This window comes from Pristis pectinata, chromosome 26 (assembly GCF_009764475.1).
Source record: "Pristis pectinata isolate sPriPec2 chromosome 26, sPriPec2.1.pri, whole genome shotgun sequence".
Taxonomy (NCBI): Eukaryota; Metazoa; Chordata; class Chondrichthyes; order Rhinopristiformes; family Pristidae; genus Pristis; species Pristis pectinata.
The window spans coordinates 12,881,171-12,901,520 of record NC_067430.1 but is presented as its reverse complement, the minus strand read 5'-3'; the positions used below and the strand labels follow the sequence as shown (position 1 = coordinate 12,901,520).

General features: G+C 43.6%; 1 protein-coding gene across 5 annotated transcripts in view; it reads right to left on the bottom strand.

Moving 5' to 3' along the window:
• Positions 1 to 20,350, bottom strand: part of LOC127583294 (kazrin-like) — a 469,156-nt gene that overhangs the window by 324,881 nt on the left and 123,925 nt on the right. Inside the window, exon 1 of one of the 5 annotated variants that reach the window (XM_052039125.1) lies at positions 14,751 to 14,767. The exons of the other annotated variants lie outside the window; for them this stretch is intronic. The gene's annotated coding sequence lies outside the window, so the exon portion shown is untranslated. Of the gene's footprint in view, positions 1 to 14,750; positions 14,768 to 20,350 lie in introns of those variants that run through there. 5 annotated transcript variants of the gene reach the window in all.

The following is a 20,350-nucleotide window of genomic DNA, read 5'->3' as shown; positions in this document are numbered from 1 at the left end:
AACCTGCCCTGCCATTCGATATGATCATGCTGATCTACTTCAGGCCTCTGCTCCTCTTCTGTTCCAATCCTCACAGCCCTCAATTTCCCGATCTTTCCAAAATTTACCTACACCCACCTTAAATTTTCTAATGAACCAGCCTCCACAACCCTCTGGGGTAGAGAAATCCAGAGATCCACTGCCATCTGGAAATTGAAATTCAATGCACCTCCATTTTAACTGAGTGGCCCATACTCTGTCCTTTCATTCGAGACTCTTCCACTAGCGAAAACGCCTCAACATCCATGCTGTCATTCCCCCTCAGGTTCTTATATGTCTCAATAAAATAACCTCTCATTCTTCTAAACTCAAAAGAATACAGACCCAACCTGCTTGGCTTCTCTTGATCGGAAAATCCTCTCATCTCAGCAATTAGCCTAGTGAATCTCTTTTGGATTGCCTCTGATGCTACAATATCCTTTTTTGGGTGCGGGGACCAGAACTGTGTGCAGTACTCCAGGTGTGGCCTCACCAACAATTGTAACAAAACTTCCCTATTTTTAAGCTCCAATCCCTTTGCAATAAAGGCCAATATGCCATTCACTCTCTTAACTACTTGCTGTGCCTGCCTGCTACCCTTTGCGATTCATCAACTAGAACACCTAGATCCCTCTGAACTTCACTCACTTACAGTCTCTCCCCATTTAGATAATAATCTCCCTTTTGATTTCTCCGACCAAAGTGCATGACCTCGTATTTCCCCACAGTAAACTCCATTTGCCAGGTTTTCTCTCAATCACTCATTCTCTCTATATGTCACAGCAGGGTCACAATATCCTCATCACAACATGCTCTTCCACCTATTTGTGTGTCAACGGCAAACTTGGATACTTTACATTTCACTCCTCCCCAGTTCATTAATATAAATAGTAAATAACTGAACGCCAAGAACTGATCTCTGTGGTAGCCCACAAGGTACGTCCCTCCAACATGAAAAGGCACATTTATTCCGATTCTCTGTTTTGTATGTGATAGCAGTTTCAACCCATGTTAACACACTTCCTCCAATACCATGAGCTCTTACTTTTTAATGCACAGCCTCATATTGGATACCTTGTCAAGTGCCTTTTGGAAATCTAAATACACTGCATCTGCAGGTTCCATTCTATGGACTTTTGCCAATACATCATCAAAGAACTCACGCAAATTTGTCAAACATGATTTACCTTTCATAAAACAATGTTGACTAAGTTTGATCATATTAAACTTACCTAAATGATTAGTTATTTAATTATTGTCTCTAGCAACTTGCCAACAATAGATGTTAAACCAACTGACCTTTAGTTCTCCACCTTCTGTCTCCCTCTCTTCTTGAACAAAGGAGTCAGCTTTGCTGTTTTCCAGTGCTCTGGTATCCTCTCAGAATTTATTAAGTTTTGAAAATTTTCAACCAATGAGTCCACTATATCTTCAGCACTTCCTTTAAAACCCTTGGTCATTGGGTCCTGATGACTTGTCTGTCTTTAGGTCCATGAGTTTCTCTAATACTTTGTCCCTTCTGATTGGGATTTTTACAAGTTCTTGCATGTTATTCAAAATTAGGCTACCTGTTATCTTAGGGAGCAAAACATAAACTACTGGAAGAACTCAGCAGGTTGAGCAGCATCTGTGAAGGTAAAGGGATGGTCAGAGTTTCAGGCTGAGAACGTGCATCAGGAGGGAAGATCATGTGTAGAGGGAAGATAACCAGGATATAGAAATGAGAGGGAGCAGTGAGACAGAGACAGGTAGGGATATTTGCAGTGTCGTCAATAGTGAAGAATGATGCAAAAAATTGATTGAATGTATCTGCCATTTCTGTGTTTCCTGTTATTATATCACCAGCTTAATTCTCTGGAGTTACACACTTAGCTTCACCACTTTCTTCCTCTTTATTTATCTACAGAAATTCTTACAGCTCTTTTTGATATTACATGCAATTTTCTCTCAAAGTCAATTTTCTTCCTTGTTATGAGCTTTTTAGTCTTTCACTGCTGCTTTCTAAAAAAATCCCAGTCCTTTGATTTACCACTAGCTCTTGCCACTTTGTATGCCCTACTTTTCGATTTAACATTATCCTTGACCTCCTTTGTTAACCACTTTCTCATGGAATCCTGTTTGGAATTGGGATGCGTTTCCATTGAGCATTATGGACAAGCTGTTTGAATATCTGCCACTGCTCATCTGCTGACCTTAGCTTACTTACCCATCCACTCCAGTCAGTTTCACCTTCATACTTTTATAATTGCCCCTAGGGGCGGCATGATAGTGTAGCGGTTAGTGTAACTCTATTACAGCGCCAGCCACCCGGGTTCAATTCCGGCTGCTGTCTGTAAGGAGTTTGTGTGTTCTCTCCGTGTCTGCATGGGTTTCCTCCAGGTGCTCCGGTTTCCTCCCACCTTTCAAAGACATACAGGTTAAGAGCTGTGGGCAGGCTATGTTGGCGCCGGAAGAGTGATAACACTTGCAGGCTGCCCCCAGCACATTCTCAATAACACAAAAAGACTTAATTTACTGTGTGTTTCGATGTACATGTGACTAATAAGTCAATATCTTAAATGTCTTATCTTACTTAAATTGAAGACCCTGGTCTTGGACCTGAAGTGTTCTCCTTCTAACTGTACCTGGAATTCTACCATGTCGTGGTCATGCCTTCCTAAGGGATCTCTTATTAACCATAAGATCTCTTATTAATACTTCCTCATTACACATGACCAAATCTAAAGTAGTTCGTTCCTGAGTTGGTTCCATAAGATAATGCTCTAAGAAGCAATCATAACACACTTCACAAATTCTTCTTCTACGACAATCTTGCTGGTTTGGTTTGTCCAACCAATATGCAGATTAAAATCTCCTGTGATGATTGCAGTTCCCTTCAAACATGCCTTTGATATTTCCCCATTTCTGCCTTGCCCTATCGAGAGGCCACACGCTGGGGGAGTCCGTATACTACTTCGAGCCGTGTCTTCTTTCCCCTACAATTCATGATTTCCATCCAAACTCATTCCACATCACTATCCCCGACTTCTACACCATGACTCAGCACCACTCGGATACCTTCTCTGATTAACAATGTTTCCCCACCTCCTTTCTCTTTTGAGCTATAATTCTGGAATATTGTGTAATCTGGAATCGTGAGCACCCAGTCCTGATCATCCTGCAACCATATCTCCATAATATCTATCAGACCATACTCATATGTTGCTATCTATACCATCAGCTCATCTACCATGGTGGGGCTTGAACTTAACTCTCATAAGAACATAAGAAACAGGAATAGGACAGCCAGCACCACTTTCCCAGTCAAAATCTTTTCTGTTGTTGAACATTCCCCTATCCATGCCAAAATATTACCCCTTCCCCAACCCTATGTACTCTGTATATTAATATATTGCTAACTCTCAAAAATTAGTAAAACATTTCAATATTAGTCAAGTGAACACAGTGAAAGAAACGTGAGGCAATAAATATCAAAAAAATTGCAGAAGCTGGAAGTCCGAAATAAAGACAGAAAATGTTGGAAGCACTAAACAGGTCAGGCAGCATCTGTGGAAAGTTTCATGTTCAAGACCCTTCATCAGAACCATTCTGATGACCTGAAATGTTAACTCTGTTCCTCTTTCTACAGATGCTGCCTGACCTGCAGAGTGCTTCCAGCATTTGTTTATCTGTGAGGCACTGAGCCACACTCATTCCTCAGTTACCTTCACTCCTATCCTGAAACTGCTGGTGTACAAAGTCCTAAGTGCCAGTGGCTATCTTACACCTTGCTCAAGTAGCCATGCTCCCCCCGTGAGTGTTGGCAGAAAATTTGGATGTGAAGGCTGTGACGATCAACCTCAGTGCTATCCTCACCCCACTCCATGTGAGAGGATGACAATCACACAACAAGAAAACATTTAAGAAAGAGGCCTTTTGAGCCATCATGCTGATTAAGAGACAGTAGGTGCGCTCAGAGAGCAAACATCATGTAGTTAGGGTGGTAGTCCACTGAAAGGGCAATTAACATTAGTGGAGTTATAATAGTCTGAAGGGGTAGCATCTGGTGATGGGCAGATGGGACTCTGATGGAAATGTATGTACCAAAAAGGATATTTGCAACTAACAGGGTAGAATTGCACTGACGGTATACAATGGCGTTGATAACAAAGTATGATGCCAATTTGGCAATGATGTAACAGATCTGCACCAGTGACTCCGTTCCTAAATCCACTGCACTGAACGTTATGAGACTGGAAGATTCGAGGCTTGATTCCTGTCTGGTGTGAGATTTCAGGTTGCAAAGAGGGTAGCAGTGGGAATGGTGTGGACTTCATTATATTGCTGGGATTAGGCAGTCAAGTAACCATTACAGTCTATGGGTGTTTGGTGAGGGTGGGTTATGATGGATCCCCAAGCAAAACAGCCCATCAACTCTCACTCTTTAATTTCTTTCTTTCTTAATGTCAGCGCACACATGAAGAATAGGCCTTTCTAATGGAGAATGCCCGGTGCTCAAGAAGCAGAACCCCAGTGAGAAATCATCACTTTCAGCAGAAGAAGGGAAATAAATCAACGAGAAGCAAATGTACAATGGTAATGATTGAAGTGCTGCAATCAGTGGCAGTATTATCGAGTACAGTGGACTCAGAACAACCTTGAATATCAGAGGAGAAGGGTTGGGACTTCTTAGCTAGTGGGATAAAGGTAGTACTGTGTGGGGAAAAATGCTGAGGGTGCCACGGACCGTTGTATTCTGCAGGGGAAACATTAGTAAAATGTAGGGAGAATAGCGAAGATGCTGGCGAATTGCAGTGCTAATGGAAAAAGACGAGAGGGAGAAGCAATTTAACAATATCAAACTAATACAAAGCAATGAAACGGAACAGCTTCTAGGATTGGAGGTAATATACAAGCAGCACAGCAGAAGGTAAATATCAATTCTGCTCATATTGTCTGAGTGCTGAAGGCTAATAAATGGTGGGGTAACCATTAACTACTGGACATTAATAATGCCTGTGTGCTGAAGGAGGAGAGGAAAGGCTGGTCCAGGCTGTTCTCATTTCTACTCCATCCATTTGTCAGCACAGTGAGGAATGTCCCTGCATTGTGCAATATTTACAGAGAACACTCTGTGTCCAAGGCTGTCTCATTAATCTGACCTTGTCTGTGCTGTCTCTTCTTATAGATGAGCACCACCTCCAGAAAAGCAATGTAGAAGCAGCAGCAGGGCAGATCAGACAGGATCTGAACTCGGTCGGTACTGAACACCATTTGGGTCCTTTTCAGCAAACATAAACAATTAACTGCTGTACATCCACCAGCAGCCCTACATCTCCCCCTACAGTTTTACTTCCCCCTCTGAGACCTCTACATGTTTCCCATCCCATGAAAAGCCTCGTGTGTCATCCGAATGATCTCTCGAGGGAGGAGAATGACATGTTGGTCAACCAAATGTGGCACTGCATTTGTTGGCTCCAGCCCTTTCATTGCCTGCGTGTGCACATCTAAACACGCTCATAGGATTTACAGCAGGGGTTCCTGGCTTGTAATCAGGAATGGGAACCCTAGTTTAATATTTCCATGGTCTGACCCAGGAACACTAACATTCATTGTAGTTTCCTTTGATTTTTAACAGCATGAACATTGTCAGTTTCCACCCTCCGCCCACCCCAATCATCAACATCAGGGGTGGGGATAGGAGTTATCATTGACCAGAAACTTAACTGGACCAGAAGCAGAATGCTGGAGCAGGTTGGAGGCTGCATATCTTGTGGGTGAGTGACTCAACTCCTGCTGTCCAGAGCCACACCACATGGAACAAGTCACATGTGAGATAGAATATTTCCCATTTGCCTGGATGAGTGCAGTTACAAAAACACACAAGATGAATGTCACCTAAAACACAGCAGCCCACTGGTCTGACACACCAGCAACTGTAGACATTCACTGCCACCACCACTTGCACTTTGACGCTCCAGATACATTGCAGTAGCTCACCAAGGCTTGTCCCGCAGCATCTCTCCAACATGCGGCATCTCCCACCTTCAAGGACGAGGACAGCAGATACATGAAACCTAAACAATTGCTCCCACCTACAGACCATTCTCACTTGGAAATTTATTTCATTCCATTAATGCTGAACCTTTATCGGGGAACTCCATGCTGAACAGGCCCAACAGAGTAGTTTCACCTTGCAGACTCCAATAGGGCAAGGACGTGTCTCCCCATTATCTCCCCAAGGGTAACCAGGGATTGGCAATAAATGAAAGCTTTACCAGCCACACCTATGTACTGCGAATGAGTAAAAACAATGTTTTAAGGAGGAGCAGCCAATCTACTAAATTGACTGAAATTGGCCTTCCAATCACTGGCTGAGGACTGAATGTTTGATGTTCCTAATCTGTACAGGTGAAATCCTCCCAGTTTCACAGGTTCACTGCTCTGTGGTTTCCCCAGTACAATGCTGGACCATGGAATTAACATCATACCACAGGCACTGGTGCCTTGGAACAACAAACCAGCAGGGGAGCTTCTCATAATGTTTTGAAGATGTACTCAAGAAATGACAAAAAGTTTTAAACATGGCTCTCTTATTATATAACTTACTTTGCCCCCTACCTTTTGCCTGCTCGATGAGTACATGTCAATTTTTGAGCAGCAGAGGGAGGCAGCCTTGGTCTATAATACAGACCATCCCAGGATCAGATGGAAGGATGGGCCCCTTTGTGTTTCTTTATACCTGGCCATTGGTACTCAGTAGGAGTGGGAGTCATTTGGGAAATAATGGAAAAGATTTGCCACATAATGGGAAAAATAGTAAGGGTATTGTCCATTGGGATTCTGCATAATGGAAGGATTTGGTCTACTGGGATTCTGGAGAGAATGAAACAGAATTTTGTCTATTGAATCAGTTTAAATTTTGCTTGTGCCTGCCATTGGATGGTCAGTTATGAAAACTCAACTAGACAAGAACAACTACACAACAAAATTAAGCATTGGTATTCAATGTCATGTGCAAACCCATGAAAGGAGGCAGTTAAACCATTGCTTTCTCCACCTTTGCTGAGTAGCATTAAGAATGGGTTTGATCCTATAAGGGAAACATCATTTGGAAAGAGCAAAACTGGACAAAGGAGCAAAATAAAAAGCAGAAGGGTGGGGGTGGAATCAGGGTTTGAGTTCTGATGGTTGCTGCAGTGAGCATAAAAAATTGTTGAAAGCCTGATGTGACTCACACCAAATGGGGATATAATCCCTCTGTTCTAATATTAGATAATTGATTGTTAAGCCTCCATTTTAAGGAGCAGGCAAGTACTGGGCAGTGTGTGCTTCACTGGGTGCATGGCGCTTGGAAGTTGGCAGCTCCTGATTTCCTCAAAGTCAACCCATGAAGCCCCATTGACCAAGCAGATACAACTCATTCACAGGTAAATTGAGCACTCCTACTCTCCTATTTCGGTCCCAATTCTCCTCTGGCCACTGCTCTTTGAAGCAAAGTGTTGAGTTTACTCCAGTGCCAGCAAAATTGTCTTCTTCTGTTCAGACAGTGTTTGGTGGAAATACCATTCAACACACCAACCCTTGTGCAAAAGTTTCACCACAATCCTGGCACCCTCCACTTCAAAATCTATAACTACTGTAATCATGCATGCGCAACATCTGACAAATAGAAGTCAGATGTATTTCCATCTAATTTAGGTGCACATCATTTTGATGAATTATGTTCTAGTCTTTATTCTGATTAATTATGTATTGCTGAACTCAAAGCCACATTTATTCAGTGTTCCCAACCAGCTAAGTGTTGGCATATCGCTGACACATGCCCTATAATTCCCTGTACCTTCTGTGCCAAGTGCTCCTGCATAGCCAGACAATTGTCCCAGTTGAGCTGTAATATACTGAAAGAGAATAAACGAATAAACAAATTGAACTAAGGATCAGGCAGTGCCAAATTCCACCACATATAGCCATTGAACCGTGTATACACCGATAATCGCGAATGTACACATACCATCCAGATTGGATTACATTTGTACCAAACACACACCAAATATCTAGGGGGCACAAGTCTCATTGAGCTCTGACTCCAACCAGAGACATAATTCATTGCATAATATATAACAACCTTCTCACATTCACCACCCAACCATGCATCTACATACTACAACCTACACCTAGCCATCTGTACTCAACTGTATATACAGATAGCTGGACAGATCGTAACTCACATAATGACCAACTTACACACCCACAGAGCATTGCATGAATCCATATCCATTCATGTAACACAGTATACATGCCAAAGTCTACATGAATCGATACCCACACACCCATCCATATACCAATGCATGCACATGAACCAATCTACATATACCCACATACATATCAACAAATATTCACAGGTACCAATGCACAAGATACAGATACCAATGAAGCTGCACCCATTCGTGTAACTATATATATGGCCATGTGTACTTATGTACAAATAATAACTGGCAGTTATCCCAAGGTACTTTCCAGAGCCAAAATCATAGGAACAGAGGCAATAGAAGCAGGAAATGGTCTGACAGCCACCGATGTATGCTCCGCCATCCCAAAGGTTCACGGCCAATGCTCTTCCTCAGTTCCAGCAACCTTGATTTTGTTACTGTTGAGGTACAAAAAAAATTGAAACCAAGAAGGAAGTAATTGGAGGGGTAAGCTAAAGCTTGTTCTAACGTGGGAGTTAAGGAGGTCCTTAACGTGAGCTGGTTTCTGGTTTGGGCCAAGACAAGACTGACAGCAAAGGCAAAGAGTTTGTGGTAGGAGATGTGAACAATGGCTTCAGTCTTGCTCACAAACTAATGCATATATGTGGAACCCTGCACTGTGAAAGACTTGGTCATGTAAATATCCACTTCTCTGCCTGCATGGGAGCACATGTAACCTCATATGTAAACTCCATTGTGTAAAAGCCACAATATTAACTTAGATAAGATATCTTTATTAGTCACATGTATATTGAAACACACAGTGAAATGCATCTTTTGCTTAGAGTGTTCTGGGGGCAGCCCACAAGTATCACCACGCTTCCGGCACCAACATAGCATGCCCACAACTTCCTAACCTGTATGTCTTTGGAATGTGGGAGGAAACCGGAGCACCTGGAGGAAACCCACGCAGACGCAGTGAGAACGTACAAACTCCTTACAGACAGTGGCCGGAATTGAACCCGGGTCGCTGGAGCTGTGATAGAGTTATGCTAACCGCTACACTACCATGCCTGCCCCTTGAACAACATGGCTGATTTTCTACAAGTAGCAGCAGTGAGGAGCTAGCTACGCTATAGGCGTGGTGCTCACAGAGAGAAGATCTAGGGTGTGAATTCCCTGTGTGCTCAGCAGCAGTCTAAAAATGTCACCCCACTAGCCCAGGCCCCAGCTCTGTTTCTCTCCTACCTGCAGTGATGTATTACATTGGAGTTTCATTTGATGTCTTTTCTATAGCACCTTTCGCAAATCCTATAAGACCTCACAGCCAAAAAAGCACATTCCCAAAGTGTAGCCTCTCTCTTGTAATGCAAGAGTATGGTAGCCAATTTCCACACAGCAAGATCCCACACACAAGGAGATAATAGGCCAGACAGTCAGTTTTGATAGTCATTTGAAGGACAAATGCAGGCTGTGACAATGGGAAGAAGATCTTCCTCACAAAAGTACCTTGTGATTTTTCATATCCAATCAAGAAGGGGGATGAAGCCAAGCCTCACCCGCAAGGTGTCACCTCTGGATGCACCATACTCATCCAGCACTGCACTGGGGCGTCAAGGTACATCGTGGGTTAAAACCACTGGAAATGGACCACAGCTCTCTGTCAATGAAGTGAGAACATCATAATTGATCCATAGGTGACAATTTATAAGCACCTCATTTATCAGCAGCAAACTGCCAATAGATCTGCCTAAGAAATGAATGTGACCCTAGTGAGCAATGCAGTACTGTGGATCAGGCCTGGCCTGTTCAAAGAGTTCAACGAATGAATCAGCGGACGCATCTGATCCCGATCGTTGGATCACACGTACTTTCTTTACAACACCCGAGTCCAACAACATGTCCCGTTCATCAATTCCTAACACTGCAAAGTTATGCTGAATCCACCCTGGTGCTGCTCTGTGGTGTTAATTGATGGGGAGCCTGTTGCACGGAAATGTTGTCAAGAAGTGCGGAGGGAGACAGGGTCTCCTCACCGAGGCACCACGAGGGCGGGGTCTCAGAATTGGTTTCTATGTTTCACAGCCTTTCAAACCAATTAACTTGGAATGTAGGTCGGAGCCGTCAGTGTACCCTGCTACAAATCTGTACCACAACAATAGCTTAGCAACATGACAAAGCAAGTGGCCACTTCTGCAGCCTACAAAATGGAGTAGGCATTAAAGAATGGGATCCCTTGCTGCATGAACAAATTCTCCTAAACTGGGTTTGGAAGGATTGCTCTCTGCTCAGATATGAGCACCAAAGGGCTGATTATACACGCCAGCCATTGAGAGCGTGGGAGGCCATTTTCATCCACCTCAGTGGAGAGCAAGTTCAAGGGATCAGGTGGCATTACCCAATATTACTCTTTGGTGACATCATTAGTGTAAAAGCAGCATTATACTCAATTGCGTCATTTTCCAATGGAACGCTTAAGTTAAAATTGCTCCAAGTATTATTGGCAGGAGAAATCCTCTCGTTTATGCAGAGATGGTTTCCTGTTGTGCACTCCAGTATGGTAAGCTCCAATGAGATGTGAATGTATAAAATATTGACCCCCATGAGACAAGAAGAGAGCAGCAACGACTTTGACAGCTTTTAAAGGACACATGCTAATCCCACTCCTCCATACCTTATTGTTTAGTGACTCTTCCAAACCAGGTCTCCTGATACTGCCTGCAACAATCACAGTCTAAATATGGCAGCATGTTAATAGATTAGCAGAGAAAATGAGGGCTGAACCACAGGAGAGCACAAATGAGGACCCTGTGTAGCGGTGTGGAGCGGCCCAAGCAAGATGCTTTCCTCATTAAATGTTAAAGTGGATGAAAAGTATCAAAGTGCACAGCTGTGGCACCTAATATCTGAATGGAGGCAGCCAATGCAGGGGGGTCATCTGGTGAGCTCTCCCCAGTAGAATGGCCCCATCCGCTGGCGAGCATTCTCCCGGCAGAAGTTGGGATTGAGTTTTCTGCTTGACTGGGCTGGGCAATTGCAAAAATCCCTGTTTCTGTCAATTACCTGTTTGTAAAAGCTGTGTGTTGCTGCCGCCAGGGTGGTATTCAATCACATACAACTCCCATTCGGTTATATTTTCTAAATAAATTATATCGGCTCTGTTTTACTTCCCTCCCACTGCAAGCAGTAATAGGCAAACTGCAAAAAGTTCACTGTTCAGTGTTGTCGTTACTATATAAATAACTTGCTGTTTGAGCTGGGAAGAATGGGTGACTCCGGGACCGGAGATCTTGTTATTAGTCTTCTATTGTTACCAAAACTGCAGAGTGATGCACTTCAGGTGGATCAAGGAACTCACAGACTGTACTGACCATATCCAGGATAACGTATAGATGTGAGAGAGGAAGCAAAGAGACTTGCATTTATATCATCCATTGTCACGCCACTAAGGTACTTGAGAGTGCTTCAGCTTAAAAAATTAAAGAAACAGACTCAGCAACTTGAATTTATATGGCTTGTCAGGACATTCTAAATTGCCTGACAGCCAATTAAGTAATTAAGTAAAGTTATTGCAGTGGTGCAAGGGATGACACCAGTCAATTTGTAATGTTTTGGGGCTTTAATGTTTTCCAGGACATTTCCAAAATCTCATGCTCCATCCGATGCCTGGCGACTTCAGTTTTACCTGGGCACCTTGATGTGGTCAAATGGTGCCTTGGTGTCAGGAGCAGTCAGTTTCACCTCACCACTGGAATTCAGTTCTCTGGTCCACATTTGGACCAAGTCTGTGTTGAGTTCTGGAGCTGAGCAGTTGTTGTGAAACCCAAACTGGGCATCGGGGTGAGCAGGTTATTCTGAATGAGTGTTGCTCGATACCACGACTGGCGACAACTTGACTGAGAGGATACAGAGTGATGGTTCGCCATTGAGGTTAGGCCTGCTTCTGGAGTGTCTTCCAAGGTCCCTGAAGATTTTTGCCGCTGCTGCAAATTCCATGTCAGCTAAGGTAAATTTTCTTGATGTTGAGGGAAGCATATCAGTCATTGAGATGTTGAAGAGCGAGGATACTTCTGTGAGGTAATTCAATAAGGATTGTGGCCTGCTGATCTTATCTGGCATGACAAGTTCAGTAAGGACAATGGCCACACTACTAAAAGGTCCAGTAATTCAGCTGAGATGTCAAAAACAGACTTTTTCAGGGGAATGTAACAGATTCCATGGAATGTAAAAGATTCTAAAGAAACTAAAAGATCCTATAAGTTTATTCTCCTGCATTTTCTACATTATAACTGTGACTACATTTCAAATGAATTTTATTGGTTCCAAAGGCCTTGGAACTCCAGGCTGAAAAAGGGACGATGTAACTGCATAGATGAATGTAAGACCCGCCCTCTCATTATGAAAGCATCGACAATGGCTTGGAGCATGAGCAGTCTGAACATGCTGAGTTCCAAGCCACCATCAACACCTTCACTGAAGCATTTGAGAGGATGGGCCTTGCACTCAACATTTGCAAGACCAACATCCTTTTCCAACGTGCCCTGGCTACACCACACTGACAATAAAGATTCACTGTGAGAACATGGACCACTTCCCATATTTCTGGAGCTACTTCTTGTTGAAAGCAAACATCAGTGGTGAAATTCACCACTGTCTTCAATGCATCACTATAGCATCTTAGTCATTCCAGAGGGCAATTAAGAGCTAACCACTTCGCTGTGGATCCGGTGTTATAGAAGGACCATTCTGGGTAAAACCGACACATTTTCATCCCTGGTACATACAAAGCAGATGTGACTTTACAACAGCTCATGGTCACTATTGATGCCAGCTTTTTAATTCCAGATTTATTTAATGCACAATTTAAATTCCCCAGCTGCCACGGTAGGATTTGAACTAATCTCTCAGAATCAACAGCCCAGATCTCTAGATACAGTCCAGTAATTCAACTAGCAAACCTCATCTGCTACAACCTGCTTGGGGAAAAATATGGGCAACGCTTCCAGGTTCTGACACGCGGAGGTGGTGAGGGATGCTTACATTCCCCCTAATGCAAAGGACGAGTGACCTATGAGAAGGATGTTAGAGCCCAAAGAAACCGTGTCCCCCCACCTCCGACACCTGGAAGGAGAAAAAGAAGTGAGGGGGGGCGGCAAGGAACGTGAACTGGAAACAGCCTGCTAAATATAAACACCTTTGCAAATTCCCATTGTCAAAATTCTGATAACTGGAGAGAGTAATTGGAAAGGGGTCTTCATCTGTTCAATCTTTCTGTCACCAGCAACATGTTAGATCACTTCTTACATTGCAGACTCTCACTGTGAACCCTCGACACATTTCTAAGGAGGGATCAGGTTTGTGTAATGTGTATTGATTTATTTATATAGAAGGACTCTAGGCACTTGAGAGATACAGCAACGAATCTTAATGGGGCTCCTGGGGCCCTGGGAGCAAAGCTTGTGTTAGGTGAAGAATCTGATAAAAGAAGCACTTTATCAGATACAGTGAACAATAATCACACAAATATCAAAAAAAATAGAAATGAATAAACTGAGTCCCACAAGTTCCACCAAGCAGTGAAATTATTTGTAATGAGCTCTTGTAAACTGCTTGCAACTATTTGCCCAAAGGTTAATTAGACACCGAGCTTTCTTTATTCAATGATGGCTTGCAATGAATTTGGGAGGAGAATTTGAAAACCCGATGGTACAGTGTAAGTCCCAATCCCTGAGAATGCACTGGTGGAGAGTAAGCTATCCAGCTTTCTAATACTTCAGCGTGTCCTTATCTTTCCATTTTCCCCTCTTGAAGATAATAGGTCCTTTCTTGAGGTACAGTTCCACAACATTGATGAGCCCTTGCATTACTGGTACAACCTTGCCTTACATTCATGTATGACCCTTGGCTAATCGCCCACACAGGCTTTGACTCATCCTCACCGTAGATCCACATGCATGTCCCACCTGGAAGGGCAGCACAGTATCAGAGTTTGCTGCCTCATAGTTCCGATAACCTGCATTCAATCCTGACCTCCGGTGCTGTCTGTGTGGAGTTTGCACGTTTTCCCTGTGACCGAGTGGGTTTTCCTCCGGGCTCTCATGGATGTGTGGGTTGCTAGGTTACTTGGCCAATGTAAATTGTCCCAAGTGTGTGAGTGAGTGGTAGAATCGGGCAGGGGAGTTGATGGGGATGTTGGGAAAGTAGGTCACAGGGAAAATTATTGGGGGGGAGGGGTGGGAGTGATCAGAGATCCAGCATAGATTCAATGGCCTGAACAGCCTCCTTCAATATTGTAAGGAAAGATGGAGTTACTGGATGACAACCAGGAGTTGTGAATTCTGCCTGATGTGCCCACCCCTCCCCACACGGCCCCATTTCAGGGACCTGAGCCCCAGCTGAGAACAACCAACACAGTACAAACTTGGCATCAAACAGAGGATGTCGTCCTCCATTCCTTGCCAGAGACATTGCTGGTTTGTTGTCCTTTTTTTTCCCCAACAAGGCTGCAGTTGCCACAAACTAAGCGTTTCATCCTTGACTGCTGCAGAGAGCTGCACGAACCTTTAAAGTGATGGATTGTACTGCCGACACGCAGAGAAATCAGCCCTTACGCCATGGGATGCCGAGCAGTCATAAATCCTGATTACCACAGAAAGACGTGCAAACCTCCTGGATGCAGCAGGACAGTCAGCCCCTCATCTTCCACTCCAAGGAATCACCTGGAATTACAGCCAATTCCCACAAAATGTGGACACTCGCCAGTCCATTGCTTACAGGGTCTGGCAGGTGCAGTGGATAAGTACTCTGCTCATTTGCTGCAGAATCCTCCCACACAAACAGATCGAATGGTGATAAGAATCAAATCTGCAATGAATTGGGCAGCTTCGATCTGGAGATCATGGCATGAAGGCACACTGTCAGTGCTAACATGCAGAGGCTGATACCACTGTTACTGTTTCCACTGTATACGGGTTTCGTGTCACACTGTACCGAGTCTGGTATTGCTGATGTTACTGCACACAGGGTGTCTTATTATGTAGTTCACTGTGCACCTTGTATGTTACTACTGACAAATGAGTGATATGCCAGGCCATAAGCTCACAGATTGTGCTGGTGTATATTTCTGGTACTGCTGATGGTCCAAGACACTTCATGGATGCCCACTTGTGAGCTGCTGGATCTGTTCTGTCTATCCCACTTAGCACAATTACAGTGCCTCATAATACAATATAGGGTGAAATCAGGACTTTATCTCCACATGGGCTGTGCAGTGGTCTCTACTACGAAAGCTATCAGGGGAGATGCAGCTGCCACAGGTAGATTGGTCGGGATAAGGTCAAATAAGTTGATTGCTCGTGTTGATTCATTCCTTTCCTTCCATGGCCCCTGTCCGGCAGCTTTGTCCTTCAGTTCTCAGCTGACTTGGGCAGTGACAGTGGTGCGACCAGACCACCGCTGTTGATAGTCATTGGGCCTCCACGCAGAGTACATTTGGCTCCCTTGCTGCTTTCTGTACTTCTTCCAAGTGTTGTCCAACATGGAGGAGCACTGATTCATCAGCTGAGGGAGGACAATCGTTGGTGATCAGGCTTACCTCACCCATGACCTGATGCTGTGAGATTTTACGTGATTGAAGTTAATATGGAGGAGTCCAGGGGTTTTCCCTCCCAACCAGTTACCACAGTACTGTCCCCTCCGGTGGGTCTGTTCTATTGGTGGGACAGAACGGATCCAGGGATTGTGTTGGAGGAGTCAGCAACACTGTCTGCAAGTGTGATCCTATGAATCTGACTTACCCATGCCGTTGCTTGACTGGTCTGTTTTCCCAAGGGCTTGCAAGGCCATTTCAGAAGGCATGTAAGAGTCAACCACATTGGTGGGTCTGGAGTCACATATATGCCAAACCGGATTACATTAGCAAAATCTGCTACCACAGAGGGCTGTAAAGACGAAGTCGCTGAATACACTTAAGAAGGAGATAGATTTCTGTACATAGAAGACTATCTAGGTGAATGCAGTGAGAGCAGAAACATAGGACTGAGATAGAGGATCGACCCTGAACATCGAAGGCTGGAACAGGCTTGAGGGGCTGAATGGTCTACTCCAGCTCCTATTTCCTATGCTTCCTTCACTGATGGATATCAGTGAACCATTTGATGATGTCACTGTATATCTGGTGTCTAATTGCTGATATCACACAATTGTTCTGTGCTCATTGGTCCAGTGTATCATTGTTGATGTCACTGCGCACAAAGTGTCTCATTACTGATACCATTGGATGCCTGATGCGTTACTGCTGATGTCACTCTGTGCAGTGTGCCTTATTGGTTCGGTGCGCCATTGCTGGCATCACTGGGTGCCGACTTGCTGATGTCACACTGCACACGGCCAGAACCTGCCCACCTGCTGTTGCTGCTGGTGCTGGCAGTAGCTTGGGTCTTTTCAGGTTGGATGGTTGGATGGTGACTACATTGGCAGAGCTGTTCACCATGGCATGGTAGTGTAGCGGTTAGCGCGACGCTATTACAGCGCCAGCAATCGGGGTTCGATTCCCGTCGCTGTCTGTAAGGAGTTTGTACGTTCTCCCGTGTCTGCGTGGGTTTCCTCCGGGTGCTCCAGTTTCCTCCCACATTCCAAAGACGTACAGTTAGGTTAATCGGGTTTAAAATGGGCGGCGTGGACTCGTTGGGCCAGAAGAGCCTGTTACCACGCTGTAAGTAAAATTTAATTAAAAAAAATTTTTTTTTTAAATTGCCAAACCAGCAACCTCCGAGTTGCCCACTCAACTGTTATGCCAGTCCCTCAGCTTATCTCTAGGAGCCAAGAATTTACCTGCCAGCGTCCAGTCAGTGTCCTCCAGTGGCAGTGATCAGGTTCTGCCAAGGTTTTTCAACATGTCTGGACCACTGGATGGTGGGAGACCTCTAGCTGGACGAAGTCCTGAGTGGGAACAGTGTCTCTAGCTCATTCTGGGAGCTGGTGATGTTGGGGATCAGCAGGGGCAGGTGGTGAGGACAGTACACTAGTATAGAATCAAATTTTATTCCATATTTTAAAGATTTTGAAGCATGATAAATATAATCTTTACTGTATTCATCCAATTGCGATTCGAGAAATAAAATCAAACGATTGATGTAAAGAGGAACATAATTTCCCCAGAATACAGCAAAATAAACCTCAACAATTAGTACCGCTCTCTCTATGTTTCAGCTGTCAAAAAGTCTAATTTAATATAACATATTTATTTGTCACTAGAATTAGTCTCACTATACCAGCACTAATAAAACTTAAAAGACAATTAAAGGGTTTTGGTTCTATGTATAGCTGGCCATCAAGTTGATTGATTATTCAGATTCCTTAATGCCAGCTGAAACATAAAATGCAGTCTTATTTGACTAAAACTATTGAAATATTACAATCAATTTATATATTTCAGATAAGAATGGGTTACCAGTTTTCAAACAGCTTTGACCAGTATTATACTGTAATTCCCAGCTATTTAAACCAGGGCAAGAGTAAAAATAGGAGAGAATATAAACTTGTTTCAAACTACATAAGGGTGCTAATATATATTAAATAATAAGGTAAACTTTAGGTGATTACAAGTGACTATGGAATTCAGAACAGTCAAGTTAGTCTGTTTCATCTTTTCACTTGAATGAACCCCCTTGGTCTTGATGAGATGTTGGCATTAGGTTTGGGACTGCTTTCTTGTGTTCTTGTGGCAATCTACACAACACCTGAAGGGTTATCAGCTGGGTCAGAAGCCACTGAAGAATCTTCATACTGCTGTTACATTCACATGGTTAAGGAACACTTAACACTGTTGTTGTAATGACGTTCCAAATATTTTGGTAATTTAAGGAGCAAAGGGGAGAAGGGGGAGAGGTAAATTCAGACCACAAAGGGCAACTTTTTCAGCAGTATAAAACAGTGTGCATCGTCTTGTAATTATTGGGCCCATAGCCTCAGAGAGGCTCGCTATTCTCAAAGGAGGATTGAATGAATCCCCACACTGTCTATTATCCCTCCTTGTTTAATGCATAACAGCTGGACAGAAACTCAGGGTCAATACATGTACATTTTTCATGCAAAAATGAATGACTATTGCAGTGCTTAAGGTAATAACATGCATAAATATTGGCAAAGGAAAATCAATTTTAATGTGGAATAATCAAGCAACTGAAAAATGTTCTACTCATAATAAAATTTTTACTAAAGGACAATTAAGTCTACAAATTAAGTGCAATATTACATTGATTGACCTTTGGTAATTCAGTTTTTGACATAGAACAGGCAAATATATTCCCAGTGCCAGAATTCCAATGTTCTGGGCTCATTGTGTTAAATATTATCCAAGCTCTGGCAATTGGTCCATCCCCTACCTGGCAGTAACCAGCCTGATAAATTAATTAAGGAGAAAATGCAAAGAAATAAAGAATGATTTGAAAAGGAATTGATCGACCAAAGGGGAGGGAGGAAACACTAAGGGAAAAGTTTATCACTTTTCTGTAGGACTCAATGAGATAATCAGAAAATTACACGGTGTAATAGGATTGATTAAAAAATAGCTTATGTCTGCACTTTGTACTTCACAGGTTAGGAAATTGGTGAAAGGGGGTTCTGATGTTCCAAACACATGTTGATGTCACTCTGTAACCAATCTACAGGGTGTCTTATTATTGATGTCACTGAATACCCAGAGTCTTATTGTTGCAATATACAGTGTCTTATTACTGTGCATGTAATATTTTAATTACTGTGTACACAGCATCTTATTACTAACGTCACTGAGTACCCAGTGCCTTATTACTGAGTACCCAGTGCCTCCTTACATATGTCACTGTATGCTGGGTGTCGTATTTCTGAACAAAACGCCAGTCAAGTATTGTAGTCTGACATGGCGATACAGTGACCAACACTGCTGTCTCACAGCTCTGGGCACCCATGTTTGATCCTGATCTCCGGTGCTGTCCATGTGAAGTTTGCATGTTCTCCCTCTGACTGTGTGGGTGCTCCAATTTCCTCCCACATCCCAAAGATGTACAGGTTAATTGGACACTGTGAATCTCCCCCAATGTAGTTGGGTGGCAGGAGATGGACATGTGAGAGAGGTGTAGTGTCAGGGAGTTGATGGGATTGCTTAGAGAGCCAACAGAGACTTGATGTGCTGAATGGCCTCCATCTGGGTCATGAGAAATATGACCCCCAACCCAAGGATTCATCGCCATGAATATAATGATTTCATTATCTATTGATCTGTTTGAGGTTGAAATACCATATATTGATCGAGACCAGAGGAAAATGCAGCAAATATCCTGACCTGGAAAAAAATGCAGAGCTGGGCTGACTCAGGGCGGCACCACCAAATGTTTTTCAGAATATCCTCCTTGCCTGACTCCGACACTTCAGATCAGGTCGGTCGGGCTTGGGTCGGTAAGACAGGCTCTGTTTCTGATGTTCTGTGATGTATGGCTCAGGTATATAGTTACATTCACCTATATAACTGAGATATATCACTTGGATTTGTGACCCACCCTATCACACTGCTTGCATTGGAAAACCTGACAGGTAGGTTTGGTTGACTATTGGTAACTCTGGCAACATCCTGTAGTAGCTGTTGATAACAACGTCCCAGCAAGGGACTGCCAGAAATGGTTTGTATCTTCAGGCTGAGTTTCAGAGTGGTGTGTCTGAAACAGTGGGACGATGGGATTAAATGAGCCAATTGATTAAATGCTACAAAATCCCATTTTTTGTGGTTCTCATAAAACTTTGTTTTCACTTGAAGAAAAAGCAGCAGCCCAGGAAGGGTCCATGAGGGAAAATTCTCCACTTCTTACCCAACGCCAGGGTAAGTCGCAGATTCTGGAGTGTACAGCACGTAATGTCCACAGTGCCAGTAGGGACATGAAACTCTCTCCCTGCAAATCCCTTTTCAGGAAGGGAGGGCAGACAGGAAGGGGAAGGGAACCTTGGTTTAGACTTTTATATTCTTATTTCTGCTCAGCCACCATCTTGCAAAAAAACGAGCTATTGGAGAAGCTCAGCGGGTCAGGCAGCATCTCTGGAGGGAATATTCATTTCTGGTCAGGACCCTTCATCTGGACTGATGGAGTAGAGGAGAGATAGCCTGGATAAAGAGGTGAGAAGGAGAGGGA